The sequence below is a fragment of the Bos taurus genome, chromosome 7, assembly GCF_002263795.3.
Source record: "Bos taurus isolate L1 Dominette 01449 registration number 42190680 breed Hereford chromosome 7, ARS-UCD2.0, whole genome shotgun sequence".
In the NCBI taxonomy this organism is placed as follows: Eukaryota; Metazoa; Chordata; class Mammalia; order Artiodactyla; family Bovidae; genus Bos; species Bos taurus.
In genome coordinates, this window is record NC_037334.1 from 87,987,609 (window position 1) to 88,006,970 (window position 19,362).

General features: G+C 38.9%; 1 long non-coding RNA gene across 2 annotated transcripts in view; it reads right to left on the reverse strand.

The window, feature by feature from the left end:
- LOC100616526 (uncharacterized) overlaps nt 1-19,362 on the reverse strand; it is a 242,730-nt gene that overhangs the window by 16,316 nt on the left and 207,052 nt on the right. Inside the window, 1 exon segment of one of the 2 annotated variants that reach the window (NR_038197.1) lies at nt 16,765-16,904. The exons of the other annotated variant lie outside the window; for it this stretch is intronic. This is a non-coding gene — a long non-coding RNA (uncharacterized lncRNA). 2 annotated transcript variants of the gene reach the window in all.

A 19,362-nucleotide genomic window follows, 5' to 3' on the forward strand; every position in this document is an offset into this window, starting at 1 on the left:
ATTGCTAATAAAACCTTGCTGTTTATTCTGGTCATTCTTATTTCTGTAGAGTTCCACAATTTAGAAAATTGTTGCATATTTCATTTGATCCTTAAAGTAATGCAGCATTCCTGTCCTTCTTTCATACCTGAGGAAACTAAATATTCAGAAAGTTCAATTTTAAGTATACTGTAAAGGACCAAGGATGGATCTTGCCTGCAATTTCAGGTGCCCGTCTTAGCACTGTAACTGAGGGGCAAGCTGCATCACATCACTGAGCCTGTTTGCACAGTTGTTAAGTGGAATACATAGTGTCTACCCTATAGAGATGTGAGATGAGACATACAAACACCTAGGATAGAGCAGAGTACAGACAATCAACATCCATAAACTCCCTTTTCCCCCTCTTCTCCACCTAGAACTCATATTCAGGTTATCTGACTCCAGGTCAATAAAGTACAAGGCTACTATGGTTATTTACTCATTTGTTCATATTTAAATCTATATAAGTTTTGGTTAATGATTATTCAAGAGACTTACTTTGTAGAAATTAAGTTCCTCTGTTTTTCATACAGAATCCCTCCAATTATGTTATTAGAACTTTGAAATACTTCTTTAAAATTACCAACCTTGCTTCCTGCAGGCATACGGAGAGGGCTAATAGAGTTTTGTGGTTTTCAGGAAATGGAAAAAGCAGAATGTATTGCCTTTGTGTTAAACTACAGTATTATTAAGATGTAAGAATTGTTTCAGATTTTATGGCTAATATTTTATTGTGCATCACATGCAATTCTGCTTGTATGATTAGAGGATATAAAGATTGAGAACAGACTCAGGAAAAAAATCACCATGCGTATAATCTACGAAATTGTCATTATAATTCAAAAATCCTTTGCAAAAGTAGTTAAGTATGAGTTTAACTTAGGATATAAATAGCATGTAACTCTATATAACATATATATCCATACATACACACATATATGCTGATATTGTGGTGTCTTAAGCAACAGTGGTTGCTTATGGAGATATATTCTGGTCCATTTGCAAGTTGATACTAGCATTGCATCTCCAAAAAGAGAGTAAATGCAATGGGAATATTTTTTCATATTTTTAATACTATGGTGCTGCTGACATCATTATCCACCGGTCACGATAATCTCAAAATGCACACAGTACTTGTATGATATGCATAATGCAGAAAGTGTTCAAAGATGGGGTTTGGGCATTTATTATCAGATTATTGTACTCCACATTTGCTTTAAAGAGTCTAGTCTTGCAAACAATAGGTAGTCTTCCCCCAGTATCATTCCACACCATGTGTTGGATGCTGCTACGGAGTTCTCTCTGAACATCTGAGTCTATGCAAAAATCCATTTGCTGCTAACCAATAAAACAAAAAAGGAACCTTGCAAACAGCTGGTTTATATAGGTTTTTCAAAAAGCTTATGTTCTGATCCATTGTACATATGGAATTTGTATTAGGTTTGGGGAAAGAAAAATGGAAGTTACTACAGCTGTGAGTTAAGAAGTTCACTCCCGGAAAATAAATAATATCTCTTTTCCTAGAAGATAGCAACAAAATATGTTCTTGGTGTAGATGTGTTTCTCGATTTTGTGTTACTGGCTATGAAATACATGTGTCTAGAAGAGCAATAGCATCTAATATGAAATTATTAACTGTTTCATCACTCTTAATATGGGAACTTCCCTACTCATAATGTGCTAGTTTATAAAGATAATTGACTATAGTAGAACTCATCAAGGTAGTAAAAATCTTTTTACATTTGCAGAAAATCTTTGTGTGTGTGTGTGAGTGTGTGTATACATGAGTTTATATAGTTCATAAACTGCGAAGTCAGTCTTGTTTGGGGGAAAAAAGAATATTGTAGTTTAATATACAATAAATTTTCAGAAAGAGTCTTGATAACTAACATATTCTGCTATCTTATGGTTAAAATCATATTTCAGAAAATGTGTTTATTTGGGTTTTATCCTTACTCCTTAAATCCACTTTGACCTCTATCACATCACCGCTTAGCCACTGTTAACAGGTGTTGTGGTTGAACAGTTCCTATTTTCCCTGTTAAAATTTTCCAACTCTTTCCCTTTTACTAAAAATTGCAATATCATTTTAAAATATATGGTTTAATATAAGAATGGCACCACAATATGATTCCTATTGATTTCCTTTGTCATTAGGAGATAATAGGGATCCATAATTTTTTGCTAACTTCACTTTAATTCAAAGCCCAACACCAGCATCTCTGTGTTTAATAGGCTGCTAAAGAAGATTCTTGTATAAACTTTACATTTATTATTGAGAATCAAAACTTCACCAAAAATAATTTACTGATTTTTCTAACATTATGATTACATGATAAAACCATAACCCAGAATGGAAAAAATCCAGTCCAGTCTCTTTTAGTAAACTAGAACTAAACTAGAATTTAATGATTAATTCAATATTATCTCAAGCTACGTCAAATGACAAAAGACACTTTTCATAACTTATGTAACCCTTCATTCCAATGAGTGCATTTATTAATGAAAACAGAATAGATGCACCTCCCTTAATAATTCTTTCTTTACTTGGTATCCTTATTTGAAAAAAGAAGACAAAAGAATAAAAATTAATATGCTGACATTATTAATAATGCCCCCAAATAAAAATTCCAGATCTCAAATTTGGAGACTGGGTAAGTTAGAGTATACCCATATAATGGAATAGCATGCAGCTGTGTTAGAGGATATTGTAGAAGAGTATTTATTGTTGTGGGAAATTGGTTATGGCACAATCGATAAGAAAAGTAAAATCAGAATATATAGTATGGCTTAGTGGTAACGACATACCAAGATCTTAGCAGGAATTATATCTGAGTAGGAAGACTGATGGAGAAGGCAATGGCACCCCACTCCAGTACTCTTGTCTGGAAAATTCCACGGACAGAGGAGACTGGTGGGCTGCAGTCCATGGGGTCGCTGGGAGTCAGACATGACTGAGCGACTTCACTTTCACTTTTCACTTTCATGCATTGGAGAAGGAAATGGCAACCCACTCCAGTGTTCTTGCCTGGAGAATCCCAGGGACGGGGAAGCCTGGTGGGCTGCAGTCTATAGGGTTGCTCAGAGTCGGATATGACTGAAGCGACTTAGCAGTAGCAGCAGCAGGAAGACTGATGTTGACTTTTAAAATTTCATCTCTCCTTTCTATTTTTCTGCATTTTAAAAGTTATCTGCATTGGCTGTTCAGTATTTTTGAAATTGAGAGACAGTTATTAAGATCGCCTCATTAAAGGGAAGAGGGCTAAGTGAGTACAGAGGCAACAGCCAATACTTTGTCAGTTGACATGATACTTGGTTCATGCTCATCCACCCTCTTCTGCCACCAAGCTCCCTTGGGGAAAAGTGAGAAAAGAGGACAGGCTATGAGCCTATCTCTGAAACACTCTCAGGTTTGATTAAGATTGCTCAACCTAGTGTAAGAAATATCTTTTCTGATTATCATTATTTAGTTTTTTCCCCAAACATTGGACTTAAATATCCTTTTTCACTATTAAACATATACCAATCAAAACTGCTAAATGACTATCAGGTATACAATAGTGCTTTTGCAGAACATATATAAAAACCACTAGAACATATATAAAAACCACTATCTTCATTTTAAAGTCATGCTTTGTAAAGTATTTTTCTAAGGCAAAAAGCACTTTCAAATTATTTTGCAAACTAAGAGGAAAAGATCATCTCTGTTAACCTTTACCTTTACTCGATATTGATATTAAATCATTTGGCACATTTGTCATTCCCCCTGCATTTGGCATTTTATGCACAATGTTAATACCAATTCTATCTGGTCATCTGCCACAAGGAAATCAGGTGTCAACAGTTACCTCTGTGTTCCTAAAATAAATAAAGACATATACTTTTGGTTCAAAAAAAACTATGAAAAAGTGACAAATTCTTATAGCATGTTTAAAACACATTTTTTAACTTAAGGATCCTAAACTTACAGTATAATTTTGTTATGTATACAAGTTCTTCCATAGTTAGGTGGGCCAGAGAACAAAGAGAGGTTTGGAACTTAGTATGCCCTTCAAGAACTAATATTATTAAAATGGCCATACTATCCAAATGCAATCCCTATCAAGTCACCCATGACATTTTTCACAGAAGTAGAACAAATAATCCTAAAATTTATATAGAATCATAAAGGATCTAGAATTGCCAAAGCAACCCTGAGGTAAAAGATAAAGCAGGAGGCATAACCCTCCAAGACTTCAGACAATACTACAAAGCTACAGTAATCAAAACATTGTGATATTGGCACAAAAACAGACATATGTATCAATGGAACAGAACAAAGAGTCCAGAAATAAGCCCACATCTACAGTCAATTCATCTTTAACAAAAGAGGCAAGGATATAAAATGGAGAAAAAACAGTCTCTTTGGCATGGTGTTGGGAAAGTTGGACGGCAACATGTAAAACAATGAAGTTAGAACACTCCCTCTGACCATACACAAAAATAAGCTCAAAATGCCTTAAAGACTTAAATATCAGACATTACACCATAAAATTCTTAGAAGATAACATGGGCAAAACATTCTCTGACATAAATCATACCAATGTTTCCTTAGGTCAGTCTCCTAAAGCAATAGAAATAAAAGCAAAAATAAACAAATGGGACCTAATCAAACTTAGAAGCTTTTTCACAGCAAAGGAAACCATAAACAAAATGGAAAGACAATCTACCAACTGGGAGAGAATATTTGCAAATGATGTAATCAACAAGGGCTTAATTTCTAAAATATACAAACAGCTCATACAACTCAATTACAATAAAAAACAACTTAATCAAGAAATGGGCATAAGGTCTAAACAGACATTTCTTCAAAGAAGACACACAGATGGCCAAAAACCACATGAAAAGATGCTTAGTATGGCTAATTATTAGAGAAATGCAAGTCAAAACTATAATGAGGTACCACCTCATACCAGTTAGACTGGCCACCATTAAAAAATCTACAAATAACAAATACTGGAGAGGGTATGGAGAAAGGTGAACCTTCCTGCACTGTTGGTGAGAATGTAATTTGGTGCAGCCACTATGGAAAATATTATGGAAGTCCTCAAAAAAAAACTAAAAATAAAGTTGCCATTTGATCCTGCAATCCCACTCCTGGGCATATATTCAGAGAAAACTATTATTCAAAAAGATCCATGTACCCCAGTACTCTTTGCTGCATTATTTACAATAGCCAAGACATGGAAACAATTTTAATGTCCATCAATGGATAAATAAGATGTGGTACATATATCATGGAATGCTATTTACCAGTAAAAAAGAATGAAACGCCATTTGCAGCAACATGGATGGATGTAGAGATTATCCTGCTAAGCGAAGTAAACCACAAAGAGAAGACAAATGCCACGTATCATTTATATACGGAATCTAAACCATGACACAAATACATTTATCCTTGAAACAGAAACAGATTCACTGACATAGAAAACAGACTTGCGGTTGCCCAGGGGGAGTGATCAGGGAGGGAGGGATTCGGAGTTTAGGATTCAAAGTTATTATTGAAAGTGGAAATCGCTCAGTCGTGTCCGACTCTTTGCAACCGCATGGACTATACAGTCCATGGAATTCTCCAGGCCGGAATACTGGAGTGGGTAGCCTTTTCCTTCTCCAGGGGATCTTCCCAATCCAGGGATCAAACCCAGATCTCTCACATTGCAGGCGGATTCTAGTGTGAAACAGAAACAGATTCACTGACATAGAGAACAGACTTGCGGTTGCCAAGGGGGAGTGATCAGGGAGGGATGGACTGGGAGTTTAGGATTAGCAGATGCAAACTATTATACATAAAGCAGATAAACAACACAGTCCTACAGTATAGCACAGGGAATTATATTCAGTATCCTGTGAAAGGAATATGAAAAAGATGTATATATATATATATATATATATGTATAACTGATTCACTTGGTGTACAGTAGATATTGTATATCAGCTATATTTCAATAAAATAAATTTTAAAAATATTCCCTTCAATATTAGGATTTTAGAATTATTATAAATAGAGTGTTGGGGAAAATGGCCCAATCTTCTTGCTTTCTTCCCCTAGCAGGTGCTTTTAGAAGACACTGAAAAGGTAATTCATATGTAATAAAAATAATCACTTGATAGACAAATAATATATTCAAATAGTTCTAACTAAATTGGTCTGGATCATCTAGTGACGGATATGCTGATGTAGTTTTCTTAGGAGACCATTCCCCTAGGAGTCAAGAGCCATGCCAACTCAACCCTAAAACAACTGTGTGACCTTGAGCAAAACCCAGAACCTCTCCAGGTTGTTTCCTTATCACACTTTACACAGTAATTTTGATCATGTTTAAGTACATATCTAATGATAAAACTGAATATTTAAGCCCACAATGATGAAGGACTGGACAGATAATCTATCAGGTGCATTCTAGCCTGAAATTAATTTGATTTTGTATATATATATATATATATATATATATATGCTATATATAACATTCATAAATTTTAAAGCACAGTTATACTAGCAATGAGAGCTTATATACAGTACTGCCTCATCTTTCTATTTGCAGCCAATTACCACCCAACCTAATGTTTCACTGTATATAAATTCATTTATTCTTCCATTCATTTCAAATATGTGATGATATAGCTATGAAATCAACGTTTGGTTGTTTTGAATAACCCCAAAATAGCAAATAATTTAAAATCACTTCCACTTGAGTTTGGAATGTATTACATGCATTGTTTTTCCAGAAAATTTACCTCATAATTATGTTGTGTGGGAGTGAAATGAGTTTCTATTCCAAATTCACACATTGAATTCTGACTGCTGGGTGATGAGAAGTACCCAGGGTTAACAGTGGTCGTGTTTCCAGGGTTAATTAGGGCTGTTTGTGTATGTCTTTAAATTTGGTATCAATTCTAGGGAGTCCAGGTCACCATCTACTGTTTTAAATCCCTTTTTGGATCTTGTCAGGATCTCACCTTTCCTTTCACAAATTTTATACACTATGTATTTTGCTTTTGGAGGCTTTGTTTTTCATACTCTCTAAGAGTATTATCGTCTCTGCTTCTATGAGAGTATCAATCATGATCAAAAGTGAGAGATCCTTTAAAAGAAAACTCTTCCTAATGCTTACTGTATTTACAAGACATTGTTACATAAGAATAATTCTTGATCTTCCTCCTAAACCTTCATCGTACTCGAAACCCAATTCAGGTCAGCCCTGATAAAGATTCTCTTAAAAGTTGCTCTTTCAACCTGGTGAATTTCTACTTCCCTGGTTATCATTCATTGCTAGGACTTTGAACAGTTCTCTCTCCATCTACCCTATGTATTTGCTTCCTTGTCAGTTTCTTTTATTCTATCCTCATTTTTTTTTTTTTTTAAGAGTTAAGCTCAGGGACTTCCCCGGTGGTCCAGTGGTTATGATTCCACCTTCCAATGCAAGGGACACAGGTTTGACCTCTGGTCTGGGAACTAAGATCCCACATGCTGCAGGGCAACTAAGCCCATGCTCCATAGCTACTGAGCCCTGTGCATTCTAAAACCTGTGCTTTGCATCAAGAGAAGCCACTGCAATGAGATGCCCACACATCACAACAAGAGAAAGCCCACGTGCACCCAAACATTTTTTTAATGTAAAAAAAAATAAAGAGTTCAGTTCAACCAACAACCTCAAAAGTTTTGATTTCGTGTATTATTTTGTGCAGGAAGGGCAGTGGTGAGGAGATACCCCTCGTCCAAGGTAAGGAGCAATGGCTGCACTTTGCTGGAGCAGCTGTGAAGAGATACCCCATGCCCAAGGTAAGAGAAACCCAAGTAAGACGGTAGGTATTGCAAGAGGGCATCAGAGGCAAACACACTGAAACCATACTCACAGGAAACTAGTCAATCTAATCACACTAGAACCACAGTCTTGTCTAACTCAATGAAACTAAGCCATGCCCGTGGGGCAACCCAAGACGGGCAGGTCATGGTGGAGAGATCTGACAGAATGTGGTCCACTGGAGAAGGGAATGGCAAACCACTTCAGTATTCTTGCCTTGAGAACCCCATGAACAGTATGAAAAGGCAAAATGATAGGATACTGAAAGAGAAACTCCCCAGGTCAGTAGGTGCCCAATATGCTACTGGAGATCAGCGGAGAAATAACTCCAGAAAGAATGAAGGGATGCAGCCAAAGCAAAAAGAATACCCAGCTGTGGATGTGACTGGTGATACAAGCAAGGTCCGATGCTGGAAAGAGCAATGTTGCATAGGAACCTGGAATGTCAGGTCCATGAATCAAGGCAAATTGGAAGTGGTCAAACAAGAGATGGCAAAAGTGAATGTTGACATTCTAGAAATCAGCGAACTGAAATGGACTGGAATGGGTGAATTTAACTCAGATGACCATTATATCTACTACTGCGGGCAGGAATCCCTCAGAAGAAATGGAGTGGCCATCATGGTCAACAAAAGAGTCTGAAATGCAGTACTTGATGCAATCTCAAAAATGACAGAATGATCTCTGTTCGTTTCCAAGGCAAACCATTCAATATCACAGTAATCCAAGTCTATGCCCCAACCAGTAACGCTGAAGAAGCTGAAGTTGAACGGTTCTATGAAGACCTACAAGACCTTTTAGAACTAACACCCAGAAAAGATGTCCTTTTCATTATAGGGGATTGGAATGCAAAAGTAGGAAGTCAAGAAACACCTGGAGTAACAGGCAAATTTGGCCTTGGAATACGGAATGAAGCAGGGCAAAGACTAACAGAGTTTTGTAAAGAAAATGCACTGGTCATAACAAACACCCTCTTCCAACAACACAAGAGAAGACTCTATACATGGACACCACCAGATGGTCAACACCGAAATCAGATTGATTATATTCTTTGCAGCTAAAGATGGAGAAGCTCTATACAGTCAGCAAAAGCAAGACCAGGAGCTGACTGTGGCTCAGACCATGAACTCCTTATTGCCAAATTCAGACTTAAAGAAAGTAGGGAAAACCACTAGACCATTCAGGTATAACCTAAATCAAATCCCTTATGATTATACAGTGGAAGTGAGAAATAGATTTAAGGGCCTAGATCTGATAGATAGAGTGTCTTATGAACTATGGAATGAGGTTTGTGACATTGTACAGGAGACAGGGATCAAGACCATCCCTATGGAAAAGAAATGCAAAAAAGCAAAATGGCTGTCTGCGGAGGCCTTACAAATAGCTGTGAAAAGAAGAGAAGCAAAAAGCAAAGGAGAAAAGGAAAGATATAAACATCTGAATGCAGAGTTCCAAAGAATAGCAAGAAGAGATAAGAAAGCCTTCTTCAGCGATCAATGCGAAGAAATAGAGGAAAACAACAGAATGGGAAAGACTAGGGATCTCTTCAAGAAAATCAGAGATACCAAAGGAGCATTTCATGCAAAGATGGGCTCTATAAAGGACAGAAATGGCATGGACCTAACAGAAGCAGAAGATATTAAGAAGAGATGGCAAGAATACACAGAAGAACTGTACAGAAAAGATCTTCACAACCCAGATAATCATGATGGTGTGATCACTGACCTAGAGCCAGACATCCTGGAATGTGAAGTCAAGTGGGCCTTAGAAAGCATCACTACGAACAAAGCTAGTGGAGGTGATAGAATTCCAGTTGAGCTATTCCAAATCCTGAAAGATGATGCTGTGAAAGTGCTGCACTCAATATGCCAGCGAACTTGGAAAACTCAGCAGTGGCCGCAGGACTGGAAAAGGTCATTTTCATTCCAATCCCAAAGAAAGGCAATGCCAAAGAATGCTCAAACTACCACACAATTGCACTCATCTCACACGCTAGTAAAGTAATGCTCAAAATTCTCCAAGCCAGGCTTCAGCAATACATGAACCGTGAACTTCCAGATGTCCAAGCTGGTTTTAGAAAAGGCTGAGGAATCAGAGATCAAATTGCCAACATCCGCTGGATCATGGAAAAAGCAAGAGAGTTTCAGAAAAGCATCTATTTCTGCTTTATTGACTATGCCAAAGCCTTTGACTGTGTGGATCACAAACAACTGTGGAAAATTCTGAAAGAGATGGGAATACCAGACCACCTGATCTGCCTCTTGAGAAATCTGTATGCAGGTAAGGAAGCAACAGTTAGAACTGGACATGGAACAACAGACTGGTTCCAAATAGGAAAAGGAGTTCGTCAAGGCTGTATATTGTCACCCTGTTTATTTAACTTATATGCAGAGTACATCATGAGAAACACTGGACTGGAAGAAACACAAGCTGGAATCAAGATTGCTGGGAGAAATATCAATAACCTCAGATATGCAGATGACACCACCCTTATGGCAGAAAGTGAAGAGGAACTCAAAAGCCTCTTGATGAAAGTGAAAGTGGAGAGTGAAAAAGTTGGCTTAAAGCTCAACATTCAGAAAACGAAGATCATGGCATCCGGTCCCATCACTTCATGGGAAATAGATGGGGAAACAGTGGAAACAGTGTCAGGCTTTATTTTCCTGGGCTCCAAAATGACTGCAGATGGTGACTGCAGCCATGAAATTAAAAGATGCTTACTCCTTTGAAGGAAAGTTATGACCAACCTAGATAGCATATTCAAAAGCAGAGACATTACTTTGCCAACAAAGGTCCGTCTAGTCAAGGCTATGGTTTTTCCAGTGGTCATGTATGGATGTGAGAGTTGGACTGTGAAGAAGGCTGAGCGCCGAAGAATTGACGCTTTTGAACTGTGGTGTTGGAGAAGACTCTTGAGAGTCCCTTGGACTGCAAGGAGATCCAACCAGTCCATTCTGAAGGAGATCAGCCCTGGGATTGCTCTGGAAGGAATGATGCTGAAGCTGAAACTTGGCCATCTGATGCGAAGAGTTGACTCATTGGAAAAGACTCTGATGCTGGGAGGGATTGGGGGCAAGAGGAGAAGGGGATGACAGAGGATGAGATGGCTGGATGGCATCACTGACTCGATGGACGTGAGTCTGAGTGAACTCTGGGAGTTGGTGATGGACAGGGAGGCCTGGCGTGCTGCTATTCATGGGGTCGCAAAGAGTCGGACACGACTGAGCAACTGATCTGATCTGATCTGAGTATTTTGTGCATACTTCCAGGATCCATTTCCCAGAGCTAGTACAATGTATTTTGACCACTGAAATGCTATCACCTAGATTTATTAGGCCCTTTGCAGTAGAAATATTAGTTATTCCACATGGCTAAGCCTCATGTTACTTTTAATATAGTGTTATTAATTGCTACATTTCTAAATACACTTATTTAAAACTTCTAGAGCTGCATCCATTTATTCATAAATTCAGCAAATATTAAGAAGTGTTTACTATGGGGCAAAGCCATTCCAGTTGATGTAGATATTGTAGTTAAACGCAACAGACCAAATGCTTATTTTCATAGAGGATAGTGTTTACTTAGGAAAGTTAGACGGACAACAAAATAAAAAAGAAAATATCACATTGTGATAAAGGTAAGAAAAACAACAACAGGGTAATGGGTACATTTTCAGGTTAAGATTTAGATTGGATGGTCATGGAAGACATCTGAAGTGGTGACATTTGAATTGATCCCCAAAGGACCAAACACCTGTACCACCCCTGTGGAGCTTTGGAGTGTTAGAAGGAATCCAACTGCCTTAAGGAAGGGTGAGCTTGGTGTGTTCACAGGCAGTCCCTCTAATTGGAACACAGTAAGTGAGGGGAAGAGTGGAATGAATTGAAGTCTGGTAGGCCCCAGTGATGGAGTAGGCGATGGCACCCCACTCCAGTACTCTTGCCTGGAAAATCCCATGGATGGAGGAGCCTGGTGGGCTGCAGTCCACGGGGTCGCTAAGAGTCCTACAAGACTGAGCGACTTCACTTTCACTTTTCACTTTTATGCATAGGAGAAGGAAATGGCAACCCACTCTAGTGTTCTTGCCTGGAGAATCCCAGGGACGACGGAGCCTAGTGGGCTGCCGTCTATGGGGTCGCACAGAGTCAGACACAACTGAAGCGACTTAGCAGCAGCAGCAGCAGCAGCAGGCCCCAATGACAACCCACTTCAGTTTTTGGCCTGGAAAATCCCTTGGACTGAGAAGCCTGGAGGGCTACAGTCCACAGGGTCGCAAAGAGTCGGACACAACTAAGCGACTGAACAACAACAAAAGACAGGCGAGGGCCACATTACACAGGGCACTGAAGGCTGTGGAAGGAGACAGCAGTGGGAAACCATCCAAAGGTTTTATTTAAACATCCACCTCCCTGGTGGCTCAGACGGTAAAGTGTCTGCTTGCAATAAGGGAGACCTGGGTTCGATCCCTGAGTCAGGAAGATTCTCTGGAGAAGGAAACGGCAACCCATTCCAGTACCTTTGCCTGGAAAATCCCATGGACAGAGGAGACTGGTATGCTACAGTCCATGGGGTCGCAAAGAGTCAGACATAACTGACCGACTTCACTTTCCACTCAAATTAATACTTATAAAAGGCCACTTACTGAGTGCAGAACAGACTATACAGCAGCAAAGGGGGAAACAGAAAGATCCGTTTACCATCACTCAAGTGAGAGATAATGATGGTTTATCCTGAGGTGGTAGCTGTGGAGATGCCTACAAACGGACATGTTCAGGATGTGTTTTGAAGATGACACTAATAATAATTCTGAAGGGTTGCCTGCACATAAAGGAATTATTAAGTGAGAGGTGATTCCTAGGTTGCCTGCCTGGACTCCTGAGTGGACAGTGGCACAGTTTGCCAAAAGGGAGACGGCTATGACAAAGGAAGCTCAAGGAAGTGGCGGCCAAACACCAAGTTGGGGACTTCTTTGTTGCTGTTCTTTTCATTTTTTTTAAACCTCTAAAAATTTTGTATTGGGGTATAGCCAATTAACAAAGTTGTGATAGTTTCAGATGAACAGTGAAGGGACTCAGTCATACATATATGTGTATCCATTCTCCTCCAAACTCCCCTCCCATCCAGGCTGCCACATAACATTGAGTACAGTTCCATGTGCTATACAGTAGGTCCTTATTGGTTATCCATTTCAAATACAGCAGTGTATACATCCATCTCAAGTTTGGGACTCGTTAAGTTTGAAATGCCCGTGAAATTTCCAGTGTAGCTATCAGGCAGATGGTTGGCCTTTGAGTTGGAGGTCAGGTGAGGTCAGGGCTAGATATATAAATAGGGAAGGATAACGGAGATAAAATAAAACAATACATTCAAAGCTTCATTTTTAAAAATAGCACTGAAATGATCTCTTTTGTGGGTGGGAGGATAGGGGAGGGAACTAATCATTTTGCTCTGAAAGTAGAGGGGTCTGCAGAAAGCCATCCTCTTGAGGTAACTCTTTGGCAAGTATTTTCATTTTAACAATGGAAAATTCATCACAGCAGCTTCATCTTGATGTGCTCAGGTGATCAGGGAAAGAGAACCTTCCCCTCACTCTCAGATTCTGACTTAAGCATCTCGGTAGGAAAAGCTATTCACACAGTAGCTGCAAATATTATTGACATCACAGTATATCATCCAAGAACAAGGGTCAGAAATTCCACACGCAAACTTATTCTTGTAAGATTTCCTGACAGATGTAATAGATAGAAAAGTAGGCTCAGAATTCCAATAAGCAGATAAATATTTGCATGGTTTTCTATAGAAAAAATCCCACATTGTATATCTTTAAAATTGCTTCTTGGCTTATTATCACTAGAGGAGTGATATCAAGACCAGGCATAGATGCATGATAACATAATAGATGTAGAGTAACATAATAAATGAAAAACCACTGTCATTTCTTGACACTTTTTAGTAAAGTGTCTTAAGTATTGCAGAGATGTATAACTTGGTGACTCTACAATTAAGTATTTTGCATAATTGCTAAAACCATCATTCCATATTCTAAAAATTCCACAAGAATTTTGGGGTGCATGTTATACAAATTTAGTTTTTTTAACCAAGTACATTTTGCCATATTAAATAAAGGCTTTTAGAATGTAAAAAAGAGGTTTTGTATGTCCATGCATCATTGCCATAATTAAATCAGAATCATTTTGAAAATTCCATTGCCCCTTTCATTATGACTAAAGATCAGATCAGATCAGATCAGTTGCTCAGTCGTGTCTGACTCTTTGCGACCCCATGAATCGCAGTACGCCAGGCCTCCCTGTCCATCACCAACTCCCAGAGTTCACTCAGACTCACGTTCATTGAGTCAGTGATGCCATCCAGCCATCTCATCCTCTGTCGTCCCCTTCTCCTCCTGCCCCCAATCCCTCCCAGCATCAGAGTCTTTTCCAATGAGTCAACTCTTTGCATGAGGTGGCCAAAGTACTGGAGTTTCAGCTTCAGCATCATTCCTTCCAGAGCAATCCCAGGGCTGATCTCCTTCAAAATGGACTGGTTGGATCTCCTTGCAGTCCAAGGGACTCTCAAGAGTCTTCTCCAACACCACAGTTCAAAAGCATCAATTCTTCGGCGCTCAGCCTTCTTCACAGTCCAACTCTCACATCCATACATGACCACTGGAAAAACCATAGCCTTGACTAGATGAACCTTTGTTGGCAAAGTAATGTCTCTGCTTTTGAATATGCTATCTAGGTTGGTCATAACTTTCCTTCCAAGGAGTAAGCGTCTTTTAATTTCATGGCTGCAGTCACCATCTGTAGTGATTTAGAGTTGGACAAATAAATAAATGTTCAATGCAATGAACTCACCCAGTGGTGGGTATGTGTCTTGTTCTTTGTTGAACTATGTTTTCTTTTAGTGTAGAAGTAAGTCCTTCCTGAAAGGGATGCACTTGTGGTCCCAGAGGGAGGTAGGAAGCTACAAAAGTGTAGCTGGTGCAACCCCTCCCAGCCATATGCATTCCAATCACTCTTGTAAAATGTCAGATAACAAGCTCTGAAGCCATGGAGTCTTCTGTCAGTAGAACTAATGATATCATTTCATTGTTCTCTTCTTTCTTTTAATACACATAACGATTAATTTGTATCAGACTCCTTTTAGGCTAAAAAAATTCTGATGCTGTAACAATCTCCCTCATCAGTGTTTCAAGTTCCAGGAAAATTTTCCTTGTTATTACTTGACATATGTGCAACATTTAATGTCTGTTATTTAACTGCTGTTTATTTGCTCTTTGCATCTCAAATGAATTGTGACATTTTCTTTCCCATTGTCTTATTAATAATAATCCAAATGCATTGTGGGAAAAATAGTCATCTCTAACGACAACAGAAAATTCCAATTCTTATTACACTAGTGGAAACTCAAAATGTGACTAACAGATACATTTGGGTAAATACTAAAAAATCATTCATTCATTCATTCAACGCATTTATTACATCCCATGGGCTAGAGATTGGGAATATAAAGATGATATGATATAGTACCTGCTCCCAAGAGGCTTCAGATAATAGTGAAGAAAAGTAGACATATAAAAAAATAAGGACAAAATATTTAATGAACTGAGATGGTGATAGGTGGAGAGAGGGAAGAAATTTCAATTCCATCATAACAGACTTCATAGAAAAAGTGTCTTCTTAAAGCTTTGTGTTATCAAGGGAAACAAACTACATTTTCAGCATAATCTTCATCCTTTTCACCAAATAGTTTTATCTTTAAAAAGTTATCTTTAACACTGTTTTGTCTATGATGCCAAAGCAATCTTTCAAAAAATGAACGACTCAGTTTCTGGTTTACGAGGATGCTCTCCTCAAACCATTTGATTGATAATTACAATAAGTAGTTTGGGCAGGATTTAAACTCTGAAGTTACAGAGTTTCTCTGCAATATTAAGCTGGGTGATCCCCTCAATATAACTGAATTCAGTTCAACTATTATTTGAGTGCTATCTTGTCGCTATGAAAACATACATCTGTAAGTTTGTTATTAGAACCCAACAAAAAGTCTACTGCTTTTACTTTATACGTAGGCCTAAGGACAATGTTTTGCATGTAGATTTTTTTCTGACTTTTCTTTCAAGAGGAAACAGAATGTCACTAAATAATAGGGGGAAATAATCAGGATTTCCAAGAAAAATGAAAGGAGAATGTGAGTACAAGAAAGGCTGAAAGCTGATTTACCAATTTTGAAAAATATGAAACCAATCCTAGTTGTTAACCTTGGAATTAGCTAAGGCCTAGGCTTTTCTTATTTTAAAGTTTGAGAGTCCCCCATTTCACCTCTCATTTGCCCCTTGACGTGAGGAATTCTGCTCCCACCAGTTCATTTTAAATCACTCTTGACAAGGTCATAGTAACCCTGAAGATATGAACCCAATGGACCCTTTCCATCCTTCTTCTATTTGAGCTTTTGGCAATATTTGACCTCGTTGGCAATGCCGGTATTCCTGAAACATTGTCACCCCTTGACTTACATGATTCTAGACTACTTTTCACCCATTTGGTCACTCTTTCACAATATCCTTATAAAACTATTTCTTTAAAATGTGTGTGTTTCAGGGGGTTCCCTGGTAGTCCAGCAGTTAAGAATCCATCTGCCAGTGCAGGGGACATGGGTTCGATCCCTGGTCCAGGAAGATCCCACTTGCTGCAGGGCAACTAAGCCCGTGTGCCACAGCTACTGATCCCACACTTCCCAGAGCCCGGGCTCTGCAATAAGAGGAGCCACCTCAAGGAGAAGCCCTGGCACCACAACTACATAGTAGTCCCTGCTCATCACAACTAGAAAGAGCCCACACACAGCAACTAGAAAGAGCCCATGCACAGCAACCAAGACCCAGCACAGCCAAAAGAGAAACAAATTAATAAGTTTATTTTTTCAAATGTGTGTTTTTCAGCATTTGGTCCTAGGCTCTCCTCTCTGGTCACTTTATACTGGGAGTTCTCAATGTTGGTTTTCTTGTTTTTTTCTTTTGGAGGCACTGACGCCTTTGAGAATCTGAAAAAACAAAACAAAACTATGCTCTCACTCTCCAGAAAAATGAACATAGATACACACAAAAAGCTTTTGTGAATTATTTAAGCTGGTTCACAAGACACCTTCTTCTGTTCCACACAATTTGGAAGTGTAATCTTCACTTACCATCAATATGCTGATTTCCAAACTTAGATTTTCAGCTAAGATCTGTTATCCTCTATGCCAGACTCTTAGAGCCAACTACTTACTGAACTTCTATCACATGCCCCCCAAACCCAACATGTCCAAACTGTAACTTATTATCTTCTTTCCCTAAACTTTACCTCCTCCTCTGTTTTATATCTTAGGACAGGGCACCACCAACAATCCAGTTACATCCAGATACCTCTTCTTTAACTCCCCTCCCCTTATCCATCACAAGAACTGCAAACACGAACTTCAAAATGTCTTTTCAATGCCTCCACTTCTCTGCATCCCAATGTATGCCAACCTCACCGAGCCTCAGCATTTTCTCTCTCTTGACCTACTGCAACCGCCTACTAACTGGTTCTTCTGCCTCCAGCTTTTTTCTTCTGTAATGTATTCTCTGTGTCTTTGCAAATGCAAATTGGATTATGTCACTTCCCTTGTGGCTTCACAGCATCCTTCTTCTATTCATAAACAGATTTACCATCAAACCTGTTTTATAGTTAGAAGAAAGTTGATACAAAGAATGTTTAACTGGCTCTCTGTAATCCCCAAATCATTCACTAAAAGGACACAGAGTTAACATCTTCTGATCTTGTCCCAATTTCTTTTTTATATGATGAGGGTTGTATTAACACCTGCCTTTCCTAAGATTTTATGAAAAAAAAAAAAAAATGAGGCAGTAACAATTCTAACAACTTCCATTTGCATAGTGCTTTGCAATTTACAAGATGCTTTCATATATGTTTTACTGCAATAAATGTGAGAGGACTTTGAAACACTGAAACCACAAGATAAATACAACATTTAAAAATGTTTCCACATAATATTTCACATGTGAAAGTCACGGAGAATCAAGGTGATAGGACAGGAAAGTGAACTAGTGTTTCTGAAGGTTGACCCTCATTAAGCTCTTTCATACTGTCAGCCCACCGCCCTATGTATAGCTAGAGGTCTTCTCAGAGAGCCATGGCCCCTCCCATTTGCAGATGGACTAAGTAATTTTAGCGTCTAGACTGCCTACACTGGCCCTTGAAAAGTCACATTTAGTAGAATCTTTAAAAAGCATCTTCTTTGTTCAGAAACTATTCAATCTGGAATATGATCTCTCCGTGACTTCGCGCTACTTGTGGCAGTAATTTTATCTTTTAGTAGAAAGCCTGCAATAATATTATGTCCTTGGAGGAAAGTGAGAAGGAAAAAAAAATTTCACATCACAGTGAGTGACTCAAAAATTACAAAAAATTAATATAACAAAACCTTTAGAAAAGGCATAGAAATGTATGTACAAAACTGCTCTTTCCCATTTTTTTTTTTTTTTTAAGGTTTTTACTTGTCTTTTATAGGCGGTTTTGAAAAGACGGAGGGAAAGTCTTTCTGCTCCTCTCTATAGAAGCTACTTCAAGCTGGCTATTTGGAGGAGACTGACTTTGTAATGGGAAAACATGGGTAGTTTAATCCATCCCCTCCTCCACAGTGTGACCACTCCTTCTCCTTGACCCAAAAGCCTTAGCAGAGGGAGAAGCGATGGGACAGGAAGGCTTGAAAAGTTCTAAAGAGTGGTTTTGTATTCATGTCTAAATGAAGAGATTCATGTCACACCAAGAAGAATCCATAAGGCCTTTGCATGGAAACAGCAGTGCTGCGAGCAGAACCATGGACTGTTGTGATGCAGTGAGTCCAGGCTCCGTGCATGCTCAGTTGCTCAATCGTGTCTGACTCTTTGCAACCCCATGGACTGTAGTCCGGGCTCCATGGGTGTCTACAAGTCAGGGTGTGTCAACAGAGGTACAATCACTTCTATGAGGCTAACATGGCCAGTTCTAGTGTCTTAAGGGGGGTAAGTAGAAGGTCCTTTCAATCCTGGACTCACAATCATGAAGATCTCAAATTTAGACTGTAGACATTATTTCCAAATGAGGTCACCCATGCAGCTGCAGAGCGAAACTGCCAGGATTGAAAGAAGCTCATTGTGTCATTTTAAATTTGTGTCTTCCCACTGAGACAACATGGAGAGCATTATCAAAGTCCCTGCCTTTGCCACCTGAATTATTGCAAGAGCCACTGGAACTGTCTTCCTGCCTCCACCCTTGCACCCTGCCACCTATTCTCCCAAAAGCAGCTATAGTGATTCTTTCTAAAATGCAAATATCACAGCTTTGATGGAATGCCTTCCTGTGAAACTCAGAGTAAATCTTGAGTTCCTAGTTTAGCCTCTATAGTCCAGCATGATCTGAACTCGAGCCACCTCCTTTCAGCTTCACTGCACTCCAAGGAGACTGACCTTGCGCTC